At 39.3% G+C, this 19,766-nt stretch overlaps 1 protein-coding gene across 4 annotated transcripts in view; it reads left to right on the forward strand.

Annotated features, from left to right (window-relative positions):
• Positions 1-19,766, forward strand: part of Ppp2r2b (protein phosphatase 2 regulatory subunit Bbeta) — a 419,132-nt gene that overhangs the window by 91,914 nt on the left and 307,452 nt on the right. Inside the window, exon 1 of one of the 4 annotated variants that reach the window (XM_090331279.1) lies at positions 15,273-15,348. The exons of 2 other annotated variants lie outside the window; for them this stretch is intronic. The gene's annotated coding sequence lies outside the window, so the exon portion shown is untranslated. Of the gene's footprint in view, positions 1-15,272; positions 15,349-19,766 lie in introns of those variants that run through there. One more of the 4 variants, XM_090331276.1, reaches the window with a different exon arrangement.

The raw sequence follows: 19,766 nt of genomic DNA on the forward strand, positions 1-19,766 counted from the left end.
ATTGGTGTTTCAGTCTGAGATAAAAACTTGAATCTGTCTTCATTTCGACATTTAAAAAGAAGGAGAAGAAAGCGGATGTCCATAGCCAAATAGAAATTTGTTGATGGGAAATGTCATCAACCTGAGACAATGCTCCAGGGGGCTTTTTTCTCCTTAAACATGTGTTGGAGTAGAATGAATAGATAGCACCAGTCAGTAATCTAAAGGAAAGCTCACAACAGAAGACCAATGTGGAAAATGGTGTATCTGGGAACCAAATACTCCTCAATAGTAAACTTCTGCATACCTGTCTTCATTTATCAGAAAGCTTTTTTTGTTTCAGTAAACTTGATTTAGAACCTCTCTCAGGTCCTTACAGGATTTCTTTAAGAAAAAATTGCTTCCCTCTGTGCCTATGATCTTTGGTAGAAATAAAAATCATGCTGTCTCTCTAATCCACTAGTCAAAACATGCGGTCCAGTATTAAAAAAATACTGGGAGTTTGGCCTAGTGGTTAAAGTGTTTGCCTAGCATGCATGAAGACCCAGGTTTGATTCCTCGCTACCACATACGTAGAAAAAAAGCTGGAAGTGGTGCTGAGGCTCAAGTGGTAGAGCTCTAGCCTTGAGAAAGTCCAAGGACAGTGCTCAGGCCCTGAGCTCAAGCCCAGGACTGACAAAAAAAAAAGTGGAGAGATGGTTTGCAAGTAGTTTGGATGGTTGGTACTTCACACACCCACATTGCCAATAGTGCACTTTAACCATATGAGAATGGGTTCAGGGTTCAAGATTAAATTAGTCATGTCCTTTGCTTTCTTACGACTTCCATCTTTCTTAACTGGGTAAAATGGGGAGGCGGTTTTAGCAAAAATGCTGAGAAATTCAGGCTGGGATGTAGCTCAGTAGCAAAACACTTGCCTAACAATTGCAATGTCTTGGGTTCGGTCCCTAGTACCAGAAAAGAAAAGGCAAAAAAAAAATAATAATAGAGTTTGAAAAAAACAAACAAACAAAAGATTCTGAGAAATTTAATTAACTAAATGAGTACTGAAGCTAAAAGGTACTTCTCATTCCCAGGTGCTTTCTGAATCTGCATTATTTTTTCTGTGAATGAGTACAAAGCCCTTTATTTAAGCAAAGCTAATCCCTTGAAAAGAAGAGGAAACATTTACATCCTACACAATACACTTTTTTAGAATGGATTAAAAATAAAGGTTAAAAAAAGGAACACTAGATTCTCTCAGAATCTCTGAATTATAATTCCACACCATATGCCAAAAATAAAATTCCTAGGTAGGTCAGAACTGAAGATTCTGGATTAAGTAGCTCTGTGTTTGATACCTAGCACTAAATTAAAAGCTAATAAACAAAAAAGTTCCAAAAATAAAACTATAAAATAAAGAACATAGGCGATAAAGTTTATTATTTAAGGGTAATAAAGAGGATGGTTTAGGGCTTCTAAGAGAAAACATAGTGATACATATTTATAAGTTTCAAGCTTTAAAGTTAGGTACAGGTAGCATATATATGTAATCATAGCTACTCAAGAGACTGTCTTAGGATCACAGTTTGAAACCAGCCCAGGTAGAACTAACACGTGAGACTCTTGCCTCAAATTAATCAGCAAAAACCCAGAAGTAGAGCTGTGGCTCAAGTGGTAGATTGCTAGCTTTGCAGAAAAAATAAGCTAAGGGACAGCATGTAAACAATGAGTTCAAGTGCAAGTAGTGGCACACAAGACGAAAACAAAAATTTCAATAGTTCCATATTCATTACCACTTATAATCTGAGATTATATCAAGTAGGGGAGATGAGACTGCTCCATCACTAGCAGAAATGAAATTATTTGTGCTAGAGGATTATTTATGTGTGTGCATGTATGCATATATGTATACGTATGCATTCATTGTGTATTCTCCTTCTGTTCATAATCTTATCTATAGGTGTACATTCTAAAGATGAAGTTGTACAAGTTCAATGAGACAGGCATGTATCACTGCATCTTTATTATCCTTTACTTGAAACTCACACACCTTTAACTGCCTTTGTCCTTGAACTTGACATACATCTGATAGTAAAGAAACAATATGGCTTTGAGAAATAGTTCTAGAGACGTTTTCCAAATTGTTGGTATGGCTGTTGCAGGTAGGAGAAATCTAGGTGAGTTGTTTTTTTGGTTGTTGTTGTTGTTGTTTGAGGGATTAGTTTGTGGGTCATGGGGCTTGAACTCTGGGCCTGGGCGCTGTCCCTGAAATCTTCAGCTCAAGGCTACTGCCCTACCTTGGAGCCACAGCACCACTTTTGATTTTCTAGTGTTTAATTGGAGATAAGAGTCTCACGACCTTTAGTGCCTGGGCTGGCTTTGAACCATGATCCTCAGATCTCAGCCTCCTGAGTAGCTAGGATTACAGATGTGAGCCACCACATCTGGCTAGATGAGTTTTTAAAGTGTTTTTTTTGTATTCCTCTTTATAATTTTACTGCACAAAGATCCGGGTTCGATTCCTCAGTACCACATACATAGAAAAAAGCCAGAGGTGGTACTGAAGTTCAAGTGGTAGAGCTCTAGCCTTGAGAAAGTCCAAGGACTGCGCTCAGGTACTGAGCTCAAGCCCAGGACTGGCAAGAAGAAGCAGAAGCAGTAGCAGGAGCAGGAGGAGGAAGAGCAGGAGGAGGAGGAAGAGGAGGAGGAGAAAGGAGGAAGGAGAGGAAGAAGAAGGAGGAGGAGGAGGAGGAAGGAGGAAGGAGAGGAAGAAGGAGGAGGAGGAGGAGGAGGGAGGAAGGAGGAAAAAGGAGGAGGAGGAGGAAGAAGGAGAAGGAGAAGAAGAGGAAGAGGAAGAAGGAGAAGGAGAAGGAGAGGAAGAGGAAGAGGAAGAGGAAGGAGAAGGAGAAGGAGAAGGAGAAGGAGAAGAAGAAGAAGAAGAAGAAGAAGAAGAAGAAGAAGAAGAAGAAGAAGAAGAAGAAGAAGAAGAAGAGGACGACAACGACCATGCAGGCAGACCCATGCCTAGAATGATGTATCTATAAGTGAGGACTGCCAGTAAACACCAGGAGCTGGAAGAGGAGGAGGCTGGGAGGAATTCTCTCCTCCAGGCTGAGGTTTTAGTGTGCTTAGCCCTGAGAACACCTTGAGTTTGGACTGGGAGCTTTCAGATCCATGAGATAATAAATTTTACTATTTTACAACCCCTCTCCACTAAAGTTTCTGGTGCTTTTTTACAGCAGCCCTAGGGGAAGCAAGAAGTGAGTGAGAGAAAAATTCTACTTACAAGTAGAGGCAGTTGAAAGATTACCTTTCTGCCATGCCATAGCTAGAACAGCAGGCCTGTCTCTAGGCTGCTTTGTCATTGGATGTAATTATGGGGACTTGAGTGGTATGCACAAAAGAAAGCGAAGATCTTATTTTTCAGTTGCTCTATAGATGCTGTGCATGCTGGAGTCGCTCTAAATACACTCGTAAGCTACAGAAACACCATGGTCTCTGCAAAGACTCTTCCATAAACCATCACAAATACCAGGCAGCCTCCAGAGACCTGTCTCATTGATGGACTACTGTAAAGATTCCAGGCCTGCTTGTCATCATTTTCATTTTTTTTCTTTCTCAATGATATTAAATATGACTGTAACAATGAGATGAAAAGAAAATTAGGTCCCAAGTGTTTTGGCATCTTTTCAGTATCGAAGGTCAACCACATAGCACTGAGCCAGAAATGCATTGTGCACAGACATATGGCATTTGTTTGGGAGGGAGAAATGGTGGGTAGAGGATGTCTTGAATTCCAGCAGCCTTCTAAAATGAGCCTGGATCTCTGTAAAAATCTTACTGCCTTTTATGTAGCACCATTTTCCTTTTGAGTGGTCTATAATAATAATAGAAGCACGGAAACAAGCCTCCAAGAACCCTGCCTTTTCTGACTGTAAGGCCTGAACAATGAACACAAGGTGAAGGATATACGTGCATCAGGGGTAAAGAGGTGTGCCGGTTCAGAGCCAAAGTCCAAATATGATGGCAAAGGAATTAGTGGACAAGGAAAACTCCATGAGGTGGGGCTACCAATGAAGAAAAATGGAGTTTTCAGCTGTAACTGCCTTCAAATGTGATTTTATGTTATGACACAGGAGGAATCAAATGACCACACCAAAATTTCACCTGTATAAAATGTTCGTGCATGTTCCTAGTTTGATTTAGAAGGAAGCAAAATACCAAAGGATTAATGAAGAATCTGGACATTTTCAAGCAATAAAACCCCCACTCCAACCATCATAATGCCAACCACCAGGATTGTGTCTGGTTAGGAAATCAAAAGGTGGAACTTTCAGCCAGTCTCTGAGGACTTATTCAATGTTTCAGTCTGACCCGCTGGGCTTATTTCCCCTTCTGCAGAAGTACTTCTCCTGTCTGGCCAGTGAGCATGGGAGTTGAGTTTTTGACTTGTGTTCCCATGGCTCAGAATCAAAGGTGAAAGAGGAGAAAAATCCTGTCTGTGTTCACACACAAGTATTCCCAAGTATTCTCTTGCTGTGAGATTTGGACACGTCCTTGCACTTGAGTAGCTTGTCTAGGTCAGGCAGATGGGAACTGTGGTTAGCTAAAGCTGGGTCAGAGACTAGAGCCGTGTGCTACAGAGATTGGCAAAGCTAGTAATACATACAATATGGTGGAAAGACCGTGTGAAGTGCTGCTCAGAAAAGAGGACAGTGATTCAGAACAGGAAAACCATAGGTGCCTAAAATCATACACTTCTGCCCAAATACTAGGCATCAATCCTTAACCTAGGCTTCCCTCTCAATTAAAAACTATGTTTTACCTTTTCAGATTTCAACAGTCATCTATTATATAAAAATGCAGAGAGATAGGTGATAGATGATAATTGATAGATGGAATGTCAATATTGAAATATTACAAGTACTTTAAGTCTTGCAGAGCTGATGAAAAAACACATGACAATCCTAACTTTAACAATAAGGGAAGAAAAGGTAATCACAAAACAAAACTTTACATGAACTAGCCTTAAATTAGAGGAATATTAGATTTACAATATTAAAAAGCATAATAGCAGCTTATCTTTTATTCAACTTTTGTGAAAATTACCTTTCAGTAGTCACACAAAGGGGATTCAATTCAACATGTTATTTTATGAATACAGTTTATCTTGATCAATGTTGACAAAGATTTACATACAAAACATAAAGATATATTAAAAATATATCAAAAGAGCATCTCATTGGATTGGGAATAAAATACATAGCTACTACAATATAAAATTAAAGCCTTTTCTGTTCAAACAGGGACTCTATGATTGTCTATTTAAAAATAAATGTCTTCAGTATAAACTGAGAAGATATTCATACTTCATAAATAGTCAAAATGTAACTTTATCCTTAAAGTGAGGTCTTGACCCAACAATATATGTTTCAAGAATTGACATCATAAATACAGAAATGAATAACTCACATAAGCCAATACAATTTTTATGACTCTGAAAACAAGAAAATCACTTCACTCGGGAAGAATTGTAGATAACTAAATTTGCAGCATGGTAGCGCTAAGAGATAGACCCACACAGCTGATCATTTTTCCCTGTTAAAAAATGAGGCCTCATGACCTGTGACCACACCCCACCCTCCTACTCATAAGAGCTGGACAGCTAGTCTTGCTTTCCCTCAGGCGGAGGTCTCACCATGAAGTTCAAGCTCCCCTGACCTTTTGCATAGTTGCAGCCCAGAGGTTCTTATTTTCTCATTTTTAGACAACAACAGTTGAGGGAAAACTCAACTGAAGAAGGATATCCAATTGGGACTCAAATAACCTTGCCGTTCCCTTTTAAGGGGGAGGGAGTGTGTTCAGCTGGAAACAGCCAAAGGGCCTTACCATAGAATTTAAAGTTTCTAAGTCAACACAGTTTTCCACCATCTATAAGCATAGTATCTGCTAACCAATGTTAAGGTCTCCCATTTTCAAAAAGGCAGAGCGTAAAGGAAAAAGATCAAGTAAAATCCCTTCATTCAAACAACCTTTTATTAATGTGTTGCTACATATATTTGAGGATTTTACTCCTATGTAGATATCAGTGTAAATATATTTTCATTCGCAGTAGTAATTTTATCCTCTAGCAATGTTTCACTATGTGATCAGTAAAACATAATATAAAAATATTATACCAGACATTGTATAAAATATATAAATAATAAATATATAAATAAAATAAATACATGAACTATAAAAACATAACATGTAAAAACATAATTTTAAATAAAATATAAAAATATAATATAAAATTATTTTCACCTAAATAAATATTTATTGTTCTTTTAATCTATACCTATATAATGAAGAGTCTCAGGTTATTTCTTTTTTGTCTTATGGTTTCCTGTATAAACAACTGTGTGGTAGCATTTTTATAAACGTTCAAGCTATTTCCTTGGGTTCAATTTCAAGACGGCAATTGCTCAGTCTAGATGTCCCAAGCATCTTTGGGGTTGAGATTGTTGAGAAAATTGCCCTCTTGCTCTCAGCAGTGTCCCTCCCAACATTTTAGAATTTCTGATTATTCAAGATGGAGGATAGTAATATCACCATGAGTTTTCTCCTTAGTGGCATCTTTTTATTGCTTGACATTAAAAATATCTGAAATCAGATTGCATTTTGCTGTTGATAGTAAGTTAAATTATATTAGCTTATTTTTCAGAATTTTTTTGTCTTAATAGCACATGAAGTAACAGAATACTCTCAAATTTCAGTGACATCTCAGACTCTATGAAATATGGTAACTCAGACTAAGCAATGTGAACATACTGGCCTAGCTTTCTCTGCCACCCACCAAGCTTCTGGGACCAGTTGCCCTTGTTAACTATTTACAGGGAGTTCAGAGTATGTAAATTCAATTCAACTTTTATTCAAGTCTCTCTGCATATGGCTCAGGGAATACAAAGATGAACATGACAGTGCCAAGAAAAACTTAATTAGGAGGGTCACTGCATAAAAACCATAATGAATTTTACCTCAAAACCTTTGTGGAATAAGCCAGGAGGGTACAAATAATTTTTTAATTATCCATGCAGAAGCCACACAGATGAATTTCATCTCATCTGTACCAGTGTCTCCATTATGTCTGAGAGAAGCAAGAGCTATGCAGAGCTACCTGCAGTCATACAAAGACATCCTCTTCCTAAGCCTGTATGATGGTTGAAATAGCTGATTCACATTAGCTTATGGGATATCTTCTGCCCTCCTCATGCTATCCACATAACCACTCCTTCCCAGACTTCAGAGCCCCTCCTGGGAAGCTGCTCTGGCTCCACCTCTCTTTCTCTGCCTTCTGCCAAAGCCTTTATGTTTCCATAGCACCTCACAGTACATGGAAGTCACATGACCACTGAAAGCTCCATAGCAGTAGTCTATTTTCACACTCTCAGTGAAAAAGGAGATGGTGTCTCCTAGCCCCCAACAGCAAGATGCTAGGGAGAGGTTGCTTCAATCCAAGGTAGTAGTAACTTTCTTTTTTTTTAATTTGCAAATGAAAATAAAAAAGGGCATTTCATCAAGTGATTATATTGCTTACACTAGAAAATATGTGCCATCTTGGAACTAAGGATGGGACAAAACTCTCATAAAGAATAAGCAATTGAGATACAACAGGAAGACGCTTGCCCCCATCGGTCAACGTATCTTACCTTTCTCATGTGCAAGTTGATTGCAGTAGGACTTCCTTTCTCTGAAACATCAATCTTTGCTGGCATGCATTTGCTGGGGCAAAAAGAATAGTCATAATTCTCATTTGTTGCATACCTCTAACCTGCCAGGTAAGATGCTTCATCATCTAATTTTTAAGCAATGCCTATGAAATAGGCATAATCTCCTTCTATAGTTAAGAAGGCCAAATGACTTGCCTGCATTACTTGGAAAACTCAGAACTGAGAATCAACCCTTGATCCATCTGATACTAAGAAGTAAGATCTCACACTGACATGGCTCCAACACATGATCCCTATTCTAGCCATGCTTTTTTTTTCTACCCCTTTCCAAACAAAGCACGGAAGACATACCAAATTTAGTTCCTCCTACATACCAAAAGAATTCTTTGCTTCTTCCCACTTTACTTTCAACCTTCCTGCACTCATTCAAAGTTCAGCCAAAATGGCCTTTTTTCCTGTGACAGTTCAGATGTTATTGAGTGAACCTCCCCCCCCCCCCAATTGCAAGTAGAGCTACAGGGTCCTCAGCAAATGCCCCCAAAACATGTGTCTTATAGAGCTGTTTCTTTTTTAGTCCATGATGTCTTAGTCCATTCATGCTGCAGTAATAAACGCTATAAACCAAGAAACTTCTAAGAAAACACGAATTTATTTCTTACAGTCGCAAGGGCTAGAAAGTCTAAGATCAAGGTGGTGGTAGTTTGGGTGTCTTGTAAGGGTCCGCTTAATGATTCATAAACAGTGCCATCCAACTGGGTCTTTAAGAGAGGAGAAAGGGTGAGAATCTCTTTGGATCTCTTTCTCTCCATGAACTCAATTCTATTCCCTTACCTTCTGATGCCATCACTATGTAGATTATGTATCTTTGAGGCAAAGCTTCCTCTAGGCAATTCCCCTCCCCCACAGACACATTTTTTATTTTCACTTGTGAAAAATTACCTGTTCTAATTCCAGGGTATCTCAGCACTTCTATTTGTCACAATAAGCCACATGCTCTTACATGTGTTTCATTTTGTCTCTACCTGGATGCCTCTTCATCTCCCTGAAATGGTAATCTCTGAACAAAGCAATCATGAATGGTATCTCAAGACCTTGTGGTTATTGTTTTGTTTTCTTTTGTTTTTCCTTTTGAAGCTAGCCAAAATGCTTACCTGCTAGAACATGAGAAACAAGTCCTGAGGAAGCATTAAAAAAACTCATTTAATTTTCAAAGAATATTTAAGGTACCAAATTGACTTGCTTCCTAATCACAGGATTGTGTTCCCTGGAAGCAGACTTTACTATTCTACTTAACCAAAGAGCAACTTGGGCATTTATCCAGGATACTCCTTAAGGATGTAATATGTTAATGGAAAGGGAAAAAAACCTAAAGAAATAACTTTACAAGCAAACAGTTCATCCAGCTAGAAACATAAGAGATTATTTCTCAATCTTTTTTACTTGAAAGCTGAACTGCTAAATCAAAAGCTATTTCGTTGTTTTTTTTTTTAAGAAAGTATAACAGATTTTCTTAAATCACAGATGGAATTGGATAGACTACAATTGGCTTTAATTGAAACTCCATACCATATCATTCCCACATGGACATTTGTGGGAGGTTAGTGTTGTAACAGGTAGAGAGCAGTGTTCACGCCCGCCGTTCCAGTTCTCACACTGTCTTTCATCCTGTCAGGACTGTAATATCTTTGATGGATATGGCTTTCTCTATCCGTTCATTTTTCAAGGGGCCTCTTGAGACACTTTAGCATGCACCAATTCTTGGCATATTTGGAGTGGTCTTTATTCTTGATGTTCTGTGACTATTCATTACCAGGATCATTATGAGATGGTATCTAAAGAAGCACTCAACAAAGAGGGAACCTTTTATCTATCTGGATTCTTTCATCTCTGTATAACATCTACAGTCCAAAGATTTGATACCTTAGGTAATTCAATTTATCCTGTAAAACTAGGATGGAAACCTGAGGGATGAGCTGATAACTGGATAAGCTCTAGAACAATGACAACAACAAAAAGGATTTGAATGGAGAATCCCAATTCTCTGGAGATGATGTTGAGCTTGAAGAAAAAGAGAAAAAAAAAAGGAGGGGAGGATGAGATGTGAATAGTGAATGTGTAAAGGGATTGGGGTAGACCAAACCATTTATTACAAATGTCGTAAGGAAGGTTCAAATGGCTATGAAATGCACTTGATGCCCAAAGAAGAATAACTGGAAATATTTCATATGGTTGTGAATGGCCAGTCCTAGATGAGCTATTCAAAGCCAGAGTTTGTAATATCTACATATGTCTACCCAGATGTGTGCTCATGTGCACAATTCTCTTGTAAATAAATCAAAAACACAAGAAAACAACTTATTAGTGAGTCATTAAACTAATTCAGATATGTTTCCCATTTATGTCAACTCAATTAGCTATGGTAGAGGAGACCCAGGCTAACTAAGGTAGAGCTAATTAAAACTCATAGCAATTTCCTCAACCTTACTTTGGACAATTTCAATCACTTCTAGCACTCATCTAAGCTTTTCCTACACTAATTAAAAACTAACCGTGGCCTGAAATTCTTCCTCAACGCCTTCTTCTGCTAGAGTGCCTAGCAGGAATAATGAAATATTTCAAAAGCCAAGAAGTTGAAAAAGAAGGGAGATTGCATCCAAGTGTCACCTTTGGCTGAGCTCAGGTAGGTCAAGAAATCCCTGTCTATTTAGAAAGGATAGCTGATTGGGGAAGGATGCTACTATAGCACAGCCAAGGTGACTCCTTGATGCATTCATAAAAAAAAAAAGTCTTGTCTCAGAGCTACAAGAAGGTCAGCAATCTTCCTACCTCCATTGCCACTGGGTAGCCACAGAATAATAAACAGGTTGTATCTGCAATCAGAAACAGTAAGAAATGAAACAAAAGCATGCACACACAAAACGGTTTTATTCCACTGTCCTTGACCAGTGTATTATTGCAGAGACTTGGGTTTGGTTTGCAGAAGTATCCATTTCTCCTTCTTGCAAGTTATAGGCATTTAGAGTGCTAAGAAAATGATCCTTGGTGCAATAAGGAAAGCAATGTTCAGTCTACTTTAGCAAATGAATGCCAAACCATATTTATATTCACTGGACATGTGAATGGGGTTTTATGTCTGGAAAAAGGTCTTAATTACAGTATGGTGAGCAACTGAGTTTGATAGGTTAAAAGGTATAGCTGGGATCTGATGGCTCATGCCTGTAATCTCAGCTCTTCAAGAGGCCAAGAGAACTGAAGGATCATGGTTTGAAGCCAGCTGAGGGAGAAGAAGTCTGAGAGACTCTCTCTCCAATTGACCAGCAAAAAACAGAGCTGGAGCAATGAGTGAAGTTGGCAGAGCACCAGCCATGAGCAAGTGAGGTCAAGGTCCTAGAACAAGCCCTGGAGCCAGAAAAAAAAAGGGAATAGCATATAGTATTTGATGAGCATTTTCCTGAATAATTTGATTATACACAAGAGATTGAACTTGGTCTCTGCCTTCTGAAACGAAGAAGGTAGGAGGAGAGTACATAAAAGAGAAATAGTAAGCTAGCAAGTCAACTAAGATGAATAAACATCTGCTTTAACAGACTGAAAACAGCAGGGGTCAAGGAAGCTAGAATAACTTGAGGCCTGAAGGTGAGAATTTATTTGAGCATTGAGTTCAAATGGCTTCCTCTCCCAGTTCCTTACTTGCATTCATATAACCTCATTGCTCATTGCTTCCTATATAATAGGAAGCTGTTCAGGTAGGCTGGTCAGTTCTCCCGGAATTCCTGAGCTGTGGTAACTCTATGTCTCGCTCTCCGTCTCTTTAAAAAAAAAAACCCTGGGGGTAAAAAAGATTTCTGTAAATCAAGTGTTATCCCATAAATGATGACCCAGGAGTTTTGGTTATGATTTGAAGCTATACAGATGCAGTTTCTTTCCTGTACTCCCATAAGTAGTCACACAGACTCTTCCTCTAACAGAGTAAGCTAAGCTTATGTTCCCTTTTATGCTTCTGCCCTTTTTCCCTGTGATTCTGAGACCCTGACTTGGCTGACCTCTCACTGCAAACATTTCCCAAAATACACTTTGGCATGTCCAGCCTAAAACAGACTCTTCCTCCCTCTTCTTAGCTTGTAACACTGCTTTGTCTTCCTCAGAATAGTGTCATCAGAAAGTATTTATATAATGGTTTATATGTTTCTAGTCTTCCTCTTCTGCCTATAGAATGTAAATTTCCTGAGGCCGTGGGATAATTCGGTATCCCCAGCACCTCACATCTGGAAGAGTAAAACATTCAAATAGCTGCTTCATTAGCAAACACAAAACAGACAAACAGAAGTCTATTGCATCTGTGTGTGGCACACACCTCTAATCTCAGCACTCTGCAGGCAGAGTCAGGAAAAGCAGAAGCTTAAGGTCAGCCAGAATGGACCACACCCGTTTCAAAAGAAACCACTTTGGGGGTGTTGGCTTTGTACTAGACCTTGTTTATTTATCTTATTTAATCATTCACAGATGTCATCCCCTTTTACAGATAAAAGAGCTAAAGTTCTCATAAATGGCAAAATCGAAATTCAAACCCAGCACTTACAACCTCAGGTGCTACTTATTTTCCTTATACAATGTATTATAGAAAGGTCTTATAAAATCTGAGTTTATGTTGAACTGTAGTTCAAAGAGCTAAGTCCATTATTTCGCTGCAGAACTTCTCAGAACTTTTAATAGGACAACGTGCCATGCAAAAGCTGGATAACCTTATCCAGAAAAACAACAATCATTGAAAAGGTTACAGTGTGGTTACAGAGGTAGAATACCTCCCTGACAAACACAGGACTTTAAATTCAAACTAAAAAGATAAAAAGTAATGTACACATCCAAGCTCAAAGACATCCAAATATGATAAACACAAATATATCTATACCTTAACATAGCATAGTCAAACTGCTGAAAGCCAAATCGAAAGAAAAATTATCAAAGAAACAAGATAAATTGACTCATTACAGATTAGTAACAATGACAATCTGAACAATGAGACTGACTTGTTATCTAAACCCATAGATGCAGATTTGCCCAAAGAGGGCCAAATCTACAGGGCTGGGAGAAAATAATGTCCAGCTAAACTCTTCTTCAAACATAAGGCCAAACAAAGGCATCCCCAGATAAAATGTGAGCAAATGTGCTAAAGCAGACCTGTCTTCCACGACATCCTGAAAGAAGGAAGTCCTAGAAAAATGACACCATAAGGTAACACAGATTCACAGGAAGAGATGAAAAGAACTGTGAATTATAACTACATGAGTTAGTACAAAAGATTGCATAAACATATTTCAATCGTTTTAACAACTTCTTTAAAAGACATATCACAAGTACTTTTAGCACTTGTATTTAGTCCACTAAACAAGCTCCATGCAATGGGTGTGACAATAATAGAAAGAGGAAATGGATCTGCATTGGACTAATTTATTCTATTTCTAGAATTAAATTAGAGTAAACTAGGAGACTGTGATACATTAAAATGAATACTGCAACTACCACGAAAATCATGCAAAAAGCACCAGACGTGATCAGGAGACATATAAGTATTGGTTTTATTTTTCTGCTTTTTATAACTGTTACTATAGGGCCACCCTCACAATCACAGCAGCAACACCCAGCACAGTTCCATGCTTTTTTACTGAGGAGTTACAGTTGCATAAGTCAGGTAATGAGTGCCTTGCTTTCTTTTTGGACACTCTAACTCCCTTCCCTCAATCCCACTTTTTCTCCCTGCCCCTAACACAAAGTGAATAGTTTATTTTCACCGTAGTATCTAGTAAGTTCCACTGCTGCATTTGCTAAGTCCTTTGTCCCTCTATTTCTGTGCTCTACTTCTACCCTCCAAAAGACGAATAAAAAAACCAAACAAGACAAAAAGAAAAGAACAGCAACAATAAAAAGAAAACCTCTTGTTTCCGCTTCCTGGAGTTCATTTCGACAATAAAAGTATTTATTAAATACAATGAAAGCTGTCAAGAAAGAAGAGATAATCAAAAAGGACAGGAGGGTGGGAAATGTCGCCTACTAGTAGAGTGCTTGCCTAGCATGCACAAAGCCCTGGATTCAATTCCTCAGTGTCACATACACAGAAAAAAGCTGGAAGTGGTACTGTGGCTCAAGTGGTAGAGTACTAGCATTGAGAAAGCCCAAGGACAGGGCCCAGGCCCTGAGTTCAAGTTCCAGGACTGGCAAAAAAAAAAAAAAAAGACATGAAGCTTAGAAAAATCTACATTGTCTTTGTTGTCATTTCTAATTTTTTTGTCCTTGTGCAATTTTAGCCAGAAGGGAGAGCTGAGAATCTACAGCAAGCGGGATCATGTACCGAGTTGTGTCCTCAATGTCTAATAAAAATATGAGACCTCTTGTTCAAAATGTACTTCCGACTTCAAGATGGTGAGGGCTGATCAATAAAACCAAACAAGGAGTCTTCTGGTCACGTGACCTCTGCTGTAGAGTGCTTTACATTAAGAACTGCAATTCCTTTATTTTTCACCAAGGGGCAGTTGTCTTTGTAAGCAAGATAACATGGGTGGTGCTCATTTTTTTTTTTTAAGTATCTGGGTATTTAGTCATTCATTTGAAAGTGCTGGATTGTGCGGGGTGGAGCTGCTTTGATTGTGAGCGTGGCCATGACGTCTTAGTTTAAGTGTACAGTGATTTCATCATGTGTTCACAATTAGGCTTTATGACCACCATACAAAGAGGGGGCCAGAATCTGCTTTCCGGGCACTGAGCCTATTTTAGGACATTAGGTAAGACCATGGCCCTACGTCATGCAGGCAAATTCTGCTCAGGTTTTACCAGGTAAGATTCGGGCACTGTCAAATGAACCCTCTGATTCTTCCAAGCACTAATACATTTGATTTGGGGGAAAACAAAAAGAAAGATGATGAACATGAAAGAATCCAGGCTATGTGTCACACATAACAAAACTCTTGTCATTCCAGTTTTGGATCCAAACTGGATCGCAGCCAGGTGCTGGTGACAGATGGCTCTGTGGCAGCTTTTCAGGAGCCCCAGTAGAAGGATCACCAAAGCTGGCTCCAAGGCAAAAACACAAGACACCACCTGAAAAGTGACTAAAGCAAATAAGAGAGAATGCCTGACTCCAGAAGTAGAATGCCTGCCTCTAAATTGCACCATTAAAAAGAAAAAGTTCATGTTGGCTTTCTCTTTCTTCATGGTTCCAAAAAGGATTTCTAGCAATTTCTAGATGTTTTCTCTTCTACATGAATATCTGTTGAGAGAAATCTCTTTCCTGGTGTCTTTCGGAAGAAGAAAGCATTTTGCCCAGAAGCTCCAGAAAGTAAACCTATATTTCCATGTCTCCTTCACTGAGTCTTCTCATTTAAACCAGTCACTGCAATGGGATATGCTGACTGGCTTCATGCAACCAGGGGGTTCTGTCCTAGAGTTGAGAATGGGTATGTATACTTCCTCAAGTCATGGCTGGAGGTAGAGGTATGCTGTGAGGATGACACTAGCAAAAGCCCACAACACCAAGAGGAAGCACTGACTATTGTGAAGTCAGTAGCTACCAGGCCCTAAGCTCCCACCCCACTGGCTGTAGAGCTTAGGATGTTGAAGAGAGCTGGGGAAGGGGCCACGAACACTGGGCTGCCTCCTATCACCTAATATAACCTCCTAATAAGTGAGTAATTCTGTTATCAATGAAAAACCAGATAGTGCCCAAGAGTGAACATTATTTGGACAGGCAATGAGAGCCCTAGATACATATTTATATATTAGAAATATATTATATATATATATATTTATTTAAGGTAAGGAAACTTCTGTTGACATGATTGGCTTGCCAGATGTGCCTGAGAAAAAGATAAAGGAAAACAGAAATGATCTCCTATCCCAAAGAGATAAAGGAGTGGATCAATATTAAAATATTGATTCATTTTATCCACAGCTGACACTATTTGCTTTGTACTTGGCCCTGACTTAGGCACTGTAGAAATGGATACAGTTGGTCAAGAGCATGGCCTAGTGGTAGAGTACTTGCCTAGCATGCACAAAGCCCTAGGTTCAATTCCTGGGTAGCAGGTACACAGAAAAGTTGGAAGTGGTGTTGTGGCTCAAGTAGCAGAGCACTAATCTCCATTCTCAAGACAGCTCAAGGACAGTGCCCAGGTCCCGAGTTCAAGTCCCAGGACTGACCAAAATAATGAAAGAAAAACAGTAAGAGAGAGAGAGAGAGAGAGAGAGAGAGAGAGAGAGAGAGAGAGAGAGAGAGAGAGAGAGAGAGAGAGAGAGAGAGAGATATTGACATGGTTTCAGATCCCAGGCTTCAAAATCCTTCATACCTAGGAATGAATCCCAGATGGGTCTCTCAAACTCCATTTCCTTCTGCATGAAATAAGAATGGACCTATTTCTAGCAGCCATTATGAACATTCAGTGACAACATTTAAAGGATTTAAGAATTCCCTACACAGTTTACCCGTGAGTAGTCCACATAGCGTTACAGGAATGGTGAGCATCTGAATCATAATTATCATTAGTAGTTGATATGTACTTAGAAAGTAGTAAGGCATGGTTTCTGCTCTTAATGTCCCTGTCTATAGAAAATATGAAGTATGTGTGGGTAAAAAATGCCAATAGAGAAGTAGAGATGAAAGGACAAGGATAGTTGCACGAAGATGGAATTTCCTCTATGTGTAGGGAGGTGAGAAACCTCACCAATTGCTGTTAGTGCAACTATATGTATCTCTAGGTGACATCTTTTGGGTCCATCTAAGACAATCAAATCATACAGATGAGTACAGAAGATGTAAGAGAAACAGACAGGTGTACAGTGTCGCTGTATGAGTGTGTTCTCCAGCGAGAGTAGTGCGCCATGTTCACTCTGCACTTGTCTCTCACAGGGAAGGTCATGGAGGTACTGCCTATTCACAGGGCAAAAGGAGAGGCCATTTGCTTCATGGTTTAGTTGTACTCCCAAAGGCATTTGATAATCTGTTTAACTGAGCACAGTCATTTGTCTTGTTTGTTGACTACTTAGCAGATGGATTTGTGATTTGGATAGCTACTATTTGAACATTAATAAGACATGATATCTTTTATTAATTAGCACTTCATAGCATTTGTTTTTCCAAAGAACAAAACCTGAATAATTTACAAATATTAATGAGTCACTGCTATTCATTTCGCAAATAAGCATTTTGAGGTTATTTGTTCTAGGCTTTCCTGTCGGTATTTTTTTTACTGAAAAACAGTGATCAGAACTAAGATAGTATACTCTATATCATAGAAATGACTAGTTTGTTTTGTTCAGCCAGAAATGGTTTAGTTTAGCAAGTAGTCATTTACACATTTTCCATTTGAGATCTTTCCAAAGAAGTTTTGGTAGCCGAGATAAAATACTTTCTGAGAACTGAATTGTGCCTAAACAATCATTTTCTAATAGAACTCAGTACACTGAGGACCTGTTTTTTAGGATAGCTGGCTATTATGGTTGAATTCAGTCTCACACATGTGAGAATATACAAACATCCCCCCACACACATACACACACAATGTAATAGGACACAACAGCCTAGTAGAGACTGGAATCTGTTGGTGAAAGCTTTTACTTACTTTAGAGCTCTCTCCTTGTAACTAGACTCTTCCTTCCGCATATACAAGTATCAACAAGCTATTTTCTAGGAGGGACTGGCCAGACATACCATTCTACCATTCTTCTGTATCAAAGAACAGCATCTTTTGTGGGGTAACTCAGTTGGAAAGTACTGCTGAACCAAACAAAATCAGGTAGAGCGTTGTTGCTGCAGTCTCTGAAGAGCTCACTTAATGACTCTTTAGAGAGTGAGAGCACAGATGCAGATTCTGTGCAGCCTAGAACTGCCAGTACCTTCCAGTGTTGAGAGACAGTACACATGTCCTCAGCCCCCACCATGAGCCTCCCACCGCAGCAGGCCAGGTAAAGGCTTTTGTGTATGGCAAAGGCAGCCGATGTCAGGAAGGTTCTGCAACCCAAATTGCTAGCTCATCACATAGGAACTAAGCTGACACCACACTGCTGTTGCCACTAAACTTAAATCAACAAATAGAGCCTATCTGCCTTTTCAGAGGCCCAAATAATCCCTCATAATTACTCTTCATTTTATTTAAAGATTGATTTTGTGCCATAATTATTCACTTTACATACTTTTTTCCTCATTCCTCCCAAAATTAACAGTGGAGATCAACTTGTATTTTATGAGTCTATTTGATAGATGAGCAAGTTCATGATTAACATGTTAAATGGAGGGGGCAGGAATTTGGCCTAATGTAGAGTGCTTGCCTAACATGCACAAAGACCCAGGTTCGACTCCTTAGTACCACATACATAGAAAGCCAGACATGGTGCTATGGCTCAAGGGGTAGTGCTCTAGCCTTGAGAGAGTCCAAGAGCAGTGCTCAGGTCCTAAGTTCAGTTTCCAGACTGGAAAAAAAGATGTTAAGTAGAAGCCAGGCACTGGTGGCTCATGCCTATAATCCTAGATACCCAGGAGGCTGACATTTGAGGATTGTGGTTCAAAACCAGCCTAAGCAATAAAGTCTACTATGTCACTTTCTTCTTTAATTAATCACCAAAAAGCCAGAAGTGGTGCTGTGGCTCGAATGGTTGGTAGAGTACTAGCCTTGAGCACAAAGAGGCTCAGAGATAGTGCCCAGGCTCTGAGTTCAAGCCATACAAAACAGCAACAACAACAAAAGATGTTAAATAGACTCAGTGCCAGAGGCTCACATATGTAATTCTAGCTATTCAAGGGGCTGAGATTCGATGGTTCAAAGCCAGCCTGGGTAAGAAAGTCCATGAGAGTCATCTGCAATTAACAATCCAAAAGCTGGAAGTAGAACTGTGGTTCAAGTGGTAGAATGCTAGGCTCAAACAACTAAAGCTCAGTGACAGCACCTAGGCCTTGAGTTCAAGCTCAGTCTCATGGAAAAGATCCAGATTTGAAAAAGTCACTTCCAATATTGTTAGAAGAAAAACAAATATAGAGGAACAAACAAGCAGATAGAGTTCTAGGTAGTTTAGATGGACAGGCTTTCTAAAAAAAAAAAAACTACACTGAGATCATAGAGAAAGGTGTAATGTATAGTGGGTGAAAATAGATGAAATGTAGCTACAAGGAGTATGTTTAAAGGCTCAAACTTAAGAGAAACCACAAAACTCAAGACGATATAAAAGTATTCGAGTATAGATATTCCGGGACTGGCACATGCATACATACACATACATACCACACAAAAATGTTAAGTAGGCTAAGATGGGCCACACAGCCATTTAAAAGCACTTACATCAGAGCTGCCTGATCTAACTGAAATTTTTAAATTATGTGTAATTCAGTAACCAATTTGTTTCTAATGAGGACAAGCCACAAACTTAAAAATAAACTGCTTACCTAGAGAGGGGCTATTCTGACACAATACGCAGTTTAAACGTGAGGCCTCTTGTTTGACCATGTGGCAAGATTCTAGAGCTAGTGCTTTGGCTACTGTGGGGATAGTATTATACACGGTTTCCAGATGTGTGTCTGAGCAGCACCCTGTTCAAGGGACTTATCAACACAGTGGGGTGCTACCACTGTAAAGTGGGTATCATATCAGTATGGAGAGTGTGGATGTTGTAACGAGCCTTAACTGGGCTGTAAGCTTCTCTGGCTCTGTCTTTGTTGCCTGGGCAACCTCTCTAGGAATGTGAAATACTAAAGTTAAACTCTATGGGTTGCTTGTTATCCACTGTTTCCTGTAGCTGAGAGAGAAAAGCGTGGCAGAAGCCATGTTTCAGGGAGGTGCACTGTCACATTTGGGGTACAGTATGATGCAAAAGAACCCAGATTCCTTTGTGTGCTTGTAAAATGTCATCACCATCTTGAATCCAGGCAAACTTTTCTGCTCAATTTGCTTCCTACATAAATATTTCTGTGCAACTTTTCTTTATTTTTCTCGTGATGGCTGCAGGAATTTTCGAGACAGCAAGGCTTTGAGTGTGACTGTGGGTGTGGGAAGCAATCCAGTTCAAAAGCTTGGCTTGTCTGTTTTCTCAGTGCATCCCTACTCTAGTTATCTAACT

This window comes from Megascapheus bottae, chromosome 4 (genome assembly GCF_031878675.1).
Source record: "Megascapheus bottae isolate mThoBot1 chromosome 4, mThoBot2.hap1, whole genome shotgun sequence".
Lineage (NCBI taxonomy): Eukaryota > Metazoa > Chordata > Mammalia > Rodentia > Geomyidae > Megascapheus > Megascapheus bottae.